Source organism: Rhinichthys klamathensis, unplaced genomic scaffold (genome assembly GCF_029890125.1).
Source record: "Rhinichthys klamathensis goyatoka isolate OS25496 unplaced genomic scaffold, OSU_Roscu_1.1 h1tg000395l_1, whole genome shotgun sequence".
Classification (NCBI taxonomy): domain Eukaryota; kingdom Metazoa; phylum Chordata; class Actinopteri; order Cypriniformes; family Leuciscidae; genus Rhinichthys; species Rhinichthys klamathensis.
In genome coordinates, this window is record NW_026606897.1 from 2,676,026 (window position 1) to 2,683,735 (window position 7,710).

At 36.8% G+C, this 7,710-nt stretch overlaps 1 protein-coding gene across 1 annotated transcript in view; it reads right to left on the bottom strand.

Moving 5' to 3' along the window:
* creb5b (cAMP responsive element binding protein 5b) overlaps positions 1–6,825 on the bottom strand; it is a 70,032-nt gene extending 63,207 nt beyond the window's left edge. Inside the window, exon 1 of the mRNA XM_056234411.1 lies at positions 6,797–6,825. The gene's annotated coding sequence lies outside the window, so the exon portion shown is untranslated. The remainder of the gene's footprint in view (positions 1–6,796) is intronic.
* Positions 6,826–7,710: the final 885 nt, after the last annotated feature.

The window sequence follows — 7,710 nt, forward strand, 5'->3', positions numbered from 1 at the left end:
GCTTAATTGCATAATTTCATTTAAGTATCAAAAATATAGGATTAAAAAATGTATATAAAATCTAAATATATATACTCATAAAATATTCTTTATTATAAATATCAGGACAGTTATACAACACTGACATTTTTCATATTTTTTAAGTTCATACTATATATATAATCATTAAATATTACGTTTTTGGGGGGATTTTGCCTTTTTTTAAATATTTTACCATCTGGATTGTATCACAACTAACCTGGCCATGTCAAAGGTCAATATAATTTACAATATTATGATATAATTTATCTGTATTATATTTATTATACTTTTTTTTTTTTCAAAAATATAAATTGTGCTTTTTTTCTAAAAAAATAACAATAAAAGATTATGTAAAGCAACACACGAATAAAAATATATATATATATACACACACACACACACACACATACAATTTACATTTTAAGTATTTTAAAGTAAATAATAGATCTGAAAAAAGAGAATCATAACCCAGGTCAGTTTTAAAGTCAACTGTTAATGGTGAAATATAGCTGCCTCTATCCAACAGGGTGACAATGTGCGGCAACACAGCAAACTGACAGGGTGACAAATTACAGCGAGGGCAATAAAGTGTCAAAATGTTTCATTACAATGACAAAACTCTGAACTATTTCTAGTGTTCGTTCACAAGTGGTGATTACATTTCAATGGCAAATCTCTCTCTCCGTTACAGCTCACCATGAGCACTGGAATCCCTTGTTCAGTGCCATGATGCTGCTAAATGCCATGGATGAAAGACTGACAATGGAATGGTATGCCAGTCATTCAGTTTCACGCACATGGAGTGTAACCGGGCTGCTCCTCTGATGCTGATGGGACGTACTTTACCATGCTTTTCTTATGTGGGCCCACGCTGAGCCCTCTGCTACTGTCGCCAAGGGGATAAGAGTGCGATTCTGTGGAATATAGCAGGCACCAATTGTGCTTTAGTCTCATTCTATTCAACGGGTGATGATCTATGGGAGTCTGGGTGTTGGATTCTGACTGTTCTGATTAGTCAACTGGAGCAATACGTTGTGATTGGTCAACCACTTCTAGCGTGTTTCGGAAATGTCCCGCCCCTTGCCAGGCCTCAGATGCTGTGTGGGCCTGATTATAAGATGGCAACAAATGCTTATGACTATTTTATCGCAACAGCGAAAACACTGTCTTGCAAAATTTGGCTGCATGTCGTGCATCACAGGTGATCATAAACTTGACCAACGTTTCTAACACCTGTTTTGGGAATTTTACACCACCCTTATGTAAGTTTTGTGCGAAAGAGTAACAGTATTATGGTCTACAACAGCCTAATGAGACACAGCTGTAATAGTCCATGACAGCCAGAGTCGAGTCCCCTTCATATACAGCAGCAAAACAGACTAATGACTGTGGCTACGTATTGACACACCGCTTAGACAACAAACACTTTCCAAATGTGTGGAAAATAAACACGTTCAAAACTTTGAAAGATGAAAACATTAAGAGAAAAGCATGAATTCAAATGCTTCAGGCTTGGATATATACATGAGCCCCGCTGTGTGACCGCTTTCATACACGATTTGCATGTGCATTTGTTTTTCCCTGTCCGATTGGTCTAGTCAACTGTTTCCTCCCATGCAGTCAAAACATGCAAATTTGCCGTTATATTAACCAGACTTCTTTTCCCTTACAGTCCGGCCTTGGGACAGAGCCCCTCCAGGCGGCTTCTGACACGCGGCCCTTGGGGACACATGGTCTGGACAGGGTGTTTCTGTAAGCGAACCGACATCAAGAACACGTCTGCTAAATGACAAGTCACTAACACACAGCTCTCAGCTCTCATACCGCATCTGTCTTATTCCCCTCTCACTTTTTTCATTGTTAATTGCTATTTAAAAACGGTCATTTTGGCTGTTCGATATTCAACCTTTAAAGCGCCTCTGTCACTAGATGAGATTGAACACTTTTGCCAGAACTATTTTTGTTCAAATAAAGGGACAGATAATCTAAAAAATGTAGTCATCATTTACTCACCCCCATGTCACTGTAAACCTGTTTTACTACTTTTTGTCACAGAACACAAAATAATATATTTTTAAAAATCCTGGTAAACTAATTTGGTCACCATTGACCTTCATTGTATGGACAAGAAAACACTGAGACATTTTTCAAAACATCTTCAGGGTTTGGAACAACATGAGAGTGAGTAAATGATGAGAGAATATTTATTTTTTGAGTGAATTATTTCTTTGAGTAAATTTATTTCACATTTTACGTCCGTAATGTGATATATTTCTGAGTGAAATTTATCGACAACGAGATAGAAATGTAGGATGGGACTCGATTTTCTCTATCAGAAATTGACCGTATCATCTCTATTTGACTCTTCTCTGAGCTGAAAAGGAAAGACGTTTCAGAGGTGAAGTCATAATATTTTACATATTTATCCAAAGCGACTTGCATTAGATTCAAGATTTTAAAATAAAAAGTCACAAGTTCAGAATAACATCATAATTATTGGATATTCAATTTATACAGTAGCTTGATTTATTTGAACCTGATATAAAACATTTTATATAATTATCTGTGAATTGTACCATAGTGTCTGTGAAACAAGACATTTCTGATAAAACTGAAAAATGTCTATATGATCATTATAAACATTCCTTCCCTCTTCGGTTAAAATTAATCCGGCTGACTGAGTGATTTGCACTGAGTTCCTCATATTTTATATCAACTATAGAATCAGTTTTATCCGTTCCTGCTTCCACTGAAAATTGAACCCATGATAGTCATTTTGATGAAACCAAGCCCAAACCTTTTTTTTTCTTTGGAATAAGGTGCACAGATGAATCATTCAAAATAAAGAACCATGAATGTGTTAAATATGATTTAACATATATGTTTGATTTCATGTTGACTTTAACAATACAATACACCTTTATAGTGAGGAACATGTTTCTGTGTCCTTATCTAGCCTTAAACTTTACAAACTTCTCACCGTATCAGTCAAGATTTGAGAATGTATTGTAATTATTGTAAATATGCTGTGTTCTCAAATGTTACGAGACCCGAGATAAGCCGTCTTGTTGTGATATCATCTGGCATAATTCCAAAAGCATAACCAACAGTGCAACACAATCAGACGCCTGCAGCAATATTCCATATTTTCACTATGCATGTTCTCCAACATGCGAAATCCGCACTACAAAGACTGTCATCAAATCTGTTCATTTAAACATAGGATTATGCACTTCATTCATTTTTATGAAAAATATTACCGTATCATTTCCACCCTCCAGCAAGTCTTTTAGCCACCTAAACTGCTCAATATTCCCATGTGACACAAGACCAGGTGTGAGATGTTTGCTCACCGGTGGTCATACACTGCTTGGCTTTTATTTCACCGGTGTTTTCATTTAACACAGGAAATTTCGTTACACTTCAAATTTAGAACGGCCCGATGTGGCAGCCGAGGAGGATTAGGGGACCGGAGTACAGTTTCACAGGGAACCGGTGAGGAACTTTCTTCATTTGAATTCAAACAGTGTGGTGCACAGGCCGAGGGGAGAAGGAGGGTGGTGAAGGTTACAGCAAGCACAAACTTGCACCGCAATTCAAATCCAACCTCCAACCTCCCACCCCCCGTCCTCCACAGGCCTTCGGCAGAAAAGGTTCAAGGTAGGATCAGCTCAGGGCCCGGGGCAAGGAATAAGAAACATACAGACAATGCAAAGGATGCCATATACCTCTCTTAATGAACAGACGAAGAGGCCCAACAAAGGCAACCTTCAATCACTGTCAGTCATCACATCTTCTCAAACATAAACTCACAGAGACCAAGAGAACTTCAGGCTGACTTTGATACCGAAGGTACAAACATTTGAAATATGAATGTTGTATATCGGAACGTTGTTGTTGTTCAGTGAACAAAAGAGATAGCAAAATGAAAACATGCCATTTGTGATTAAAATTAAAATCAAAAACTTTTGAATTACCATGTTATCATACATCACATATTATAAGGCATTTAGAATTTTCTATAGTATAACTATATAAAAAAAATTCCACTCATTGTAATTCACTCTATCAGCCAGATTAATTAAACTGGAGAGGGAAGGAATGTTTATAGTAGTCATATAGACATTTTTTTCCAATAGCCACTCAATTTTTTTAGATGTGTCGGTAACACTTTAGTTTAGGGTCCAATTCTCACTATTAACAAGCTGCTTATTAGCATGCATTACTAGGATATTGGCTGTTTATTAGTACTTATAAAGCATATGCCTTAGTCTGCATGATTCTACATCCCTTAATCCTACTACCCATACCTAAACTTAACAACTACCTTACTATCTATTAATAAGCAGTATAGGAGTTTATTGAGGCAAAAATCATAGTTAATAATTAGTTAATAGTGAGACTTGGACCCTAATCTAAAGTGTGACTGATATGTCTTGTTTCACAGCTGACAATAGTAGCCAGTGGCGTAGGTTTGATTTTGAAATTGGTGGGGACGGGGACATCAATATTTAATATATTTAAAGTTTTGATCGAAAATATTGCTAGGGATATATCAGTGTCACTGGATATTGGTAGGGACACGTCCCTAGCGTCCCTCCTAAATTCTACGCCCCTGTAGCTATTAAATGTTTCTAATCAAGTTCACATAAATCAAGCTATAAGTTGAATATGCAGTTATTCCAAACTTTTATGACTTCTTTCTTCCATGGAACACAAAAGGAAACGTGTAGACAGAATGCAAATATGACAGCCTCAGTTGCCATTCACTTTCATTGATTTTTTTCCGTACAATTAAAATGACTGGTCCTGTCATTCATAGCATCACTTTTTGTGTTCCACAGAAACTAATACAGGTTTGTATCAACATGAAAGTGAGTAAATGATACAGACTTCACATTTTAAGTGTGAACCCGTTCAATCTCCAACCTGGACCATGTGATAGAATAACTGTAATCTATTTGAATTTTCCTCCCTGTGTGAAGATGAACTGCACATGTTTAATATACGATTGTTTGCTGTACTTTCTTACAAACAAACATTTATTTTTGTTGTAATGAAAAGAACCCAGTCAAACGTGTCAGTGGATTAAAATCTTTTAAGCATTTGGGCTTTTAGGAGAGAGTTTGCCTCGTCAGCACAAACCGCTGAAACCCTCAATATCTGGACGGTTAATCAAAGTCTGACTGGCCTGCATTATGACGTCATGCGTCGAACTCGAAGCATTGCTTTCTTGTTACAGTGTTAGAAAATAAAAACGTGTGATTCAGTGCAAAGATTCAGGCGTGCATGCTTTAACTCGTCCTTTATAAACGAGCGGACTGGGACCCCTCTGACAGCCGCGGTAGCTCTTGTCGAAACGGGAAAACACTGAGGTGCAGTAGTTTTCAGAGACGAAAGAAGTTCCTCAGTTTCTGCTTGTTGATGAATGAAACAAAACAGGTTCGACGCTACAAACTAATTCTCTAGAACAGACCGCTTCAAAGGAACAATGCAGAACACTTGTGTCACAGCGCGAAAAGGACACAACATACACGCGGTGGCAAGCCATATTAACACTTATTCATTTAAACCAACTTACTAATATACAGGCTAGGCTATATATTTGTTATTCGCCTAGTTCTTATTTCTACTGGCAAGTAATCCAATAGCGAAGAATCTTTTTCAGTTAGGCTATATGTACATTCCTTGCTTATTTGAAAATCTATTCCATTGTTACTGGAAAGGAGTTCTTTTGCCACTGGATTCTTTTTAGACTATTCACATTCCAATTGATGCTGGCCCAATTGGGGAAAAAAATGGTAAGTTTTAAAATCTAACAATCTATTACTAAAGTTAGTACAAATCTAGCAATAGCTACTCCTACTATCTATTCCATTAGTACCAAGTAGGCTACCTATTTATGACACACTAGGCTACTGATCTCAACTGTTACACTGTAAAAAAAATGATCAATAAGTTATGACAAAATAAATTTAGCAATTTTCAACTTTTTTATGTTATACAAGATTCAATTAATTTTAAGTCATTTTAGGTTGAAGTTTAACTTTCAGTTGAAATAACTTAAACATCCAAGTTGATTGTACTTCTTTGTAGTTAGACCTGTATTTTTTACTCATATTCACCAATGCATACGCATGGCTAAATTACAGATATTTAACTAAAAATGGCTATCAATGAATATAACTAGTGAAATTTAAAAATATACTAGCCCCGACTAGATTACTTACTAATTAAAAAATAAGTACTAGTAACATAAAAATGAGTTCGTTAGAGGAATAAGTGTTAAAACAGCTTGCCACACATGCACATACAAACACATGCACGCACAAGTAAAAACTGTAGAAACACATCGTGTTTGACAGCTTCATGCACGCAAAGTAAAAACTACCGACTCCGCGTAAAGTTTTGCACAATACAACGACTTAAGTTTGAGAGCAGAATCAAGATTAAGCTAGCTGTTTAATGCGACACGATCCCTTAACGCGCAATTTGGCTAAAGACAGTGCGCAAAGCTGTTACATGCAAACAATCCCTGGAGATCCGAAAATAATCAATCATGTTCCGCGTGTTTACTTTCCTGCATGAAACGTGAACGACTTCACGCGTACAAACAGAGTCTGTAAAAGTACTTGGAATCTGTTAATGTGAATCCTTAACAACTTGTCACTTCTTCAGGCTCAAGAGAATGACTCTTTCAATGGCACCGACTCGTCAAGTGCATGAATGCGAAGGAATGGATGTATCGGCATGAAAAACAACTCAAACAACTCACCGCAGAAGTCTGGAGAAGATGCAGCACACTTTCTGAAGGAACCACGTTGGACTGAGGAAAGATTACAATACGATCTATTTAGAGAAGCATTACATCACCCTTTGGTGACGTCACGTGGGATTCCTGAACTTCTAAATCATTGCGGTCCCTCGTAGGGGCGGGGCGGGGCGAGAGGGGCAGGCGGGGCGGGGTCAGGACCAGTGGGTGTGGCAACACCAACATCTGTCTGACTTCAACTTGTTATTGTTGTTCGCAGCGAGTTCGCATTATGAGTCATAAACTGCTGTTGATAAAAAAAGTGTATGCTATATGATCATGAGATATAAATGCACATTATTGGCACAATTAAACAACTAATACAGATTAGGTAAATTGTTATAACACTATAATTACATTAATTTTGGATTATTTCGAATTTTGAACACTATTAAACTGTACAATATTTGAAAGATCATTAGTTTATATACTTTCAAATATTTCGAAATACTTTCATATATTCAATTCTTATTTTTTCATTTTCATATATTATGAACAACTGACCTGTTAAAAATTATATAATGCTGATGACTTCTCATGACGTTAATACATGGTTTGATTTACATGTTTTGGAAAGGAGAGATGACTAATGACACCAAACATCTCAGCTCAGTTATCCAGGTCTGTTAATTGTGCACATCTTGCCGGTGCCTCTGTGCTTACTAAATAATGAAAGTGTCATGGGTAAATAAATTATTGGCTGGATTATGTCTGCCTGCAAGTGTTGAATTTAGAAGATGGTGTTACAGAATCAAAGCTCTGACTCCTTTGTCTGCAGATAATTGCCAGGCAAATGTAATGTGATGCAGGTGGCATCAAAGGACAAACAAACTAATACCTTTGTTTATTTCTGTGGCATTCGGTATAGGCCTACTTTC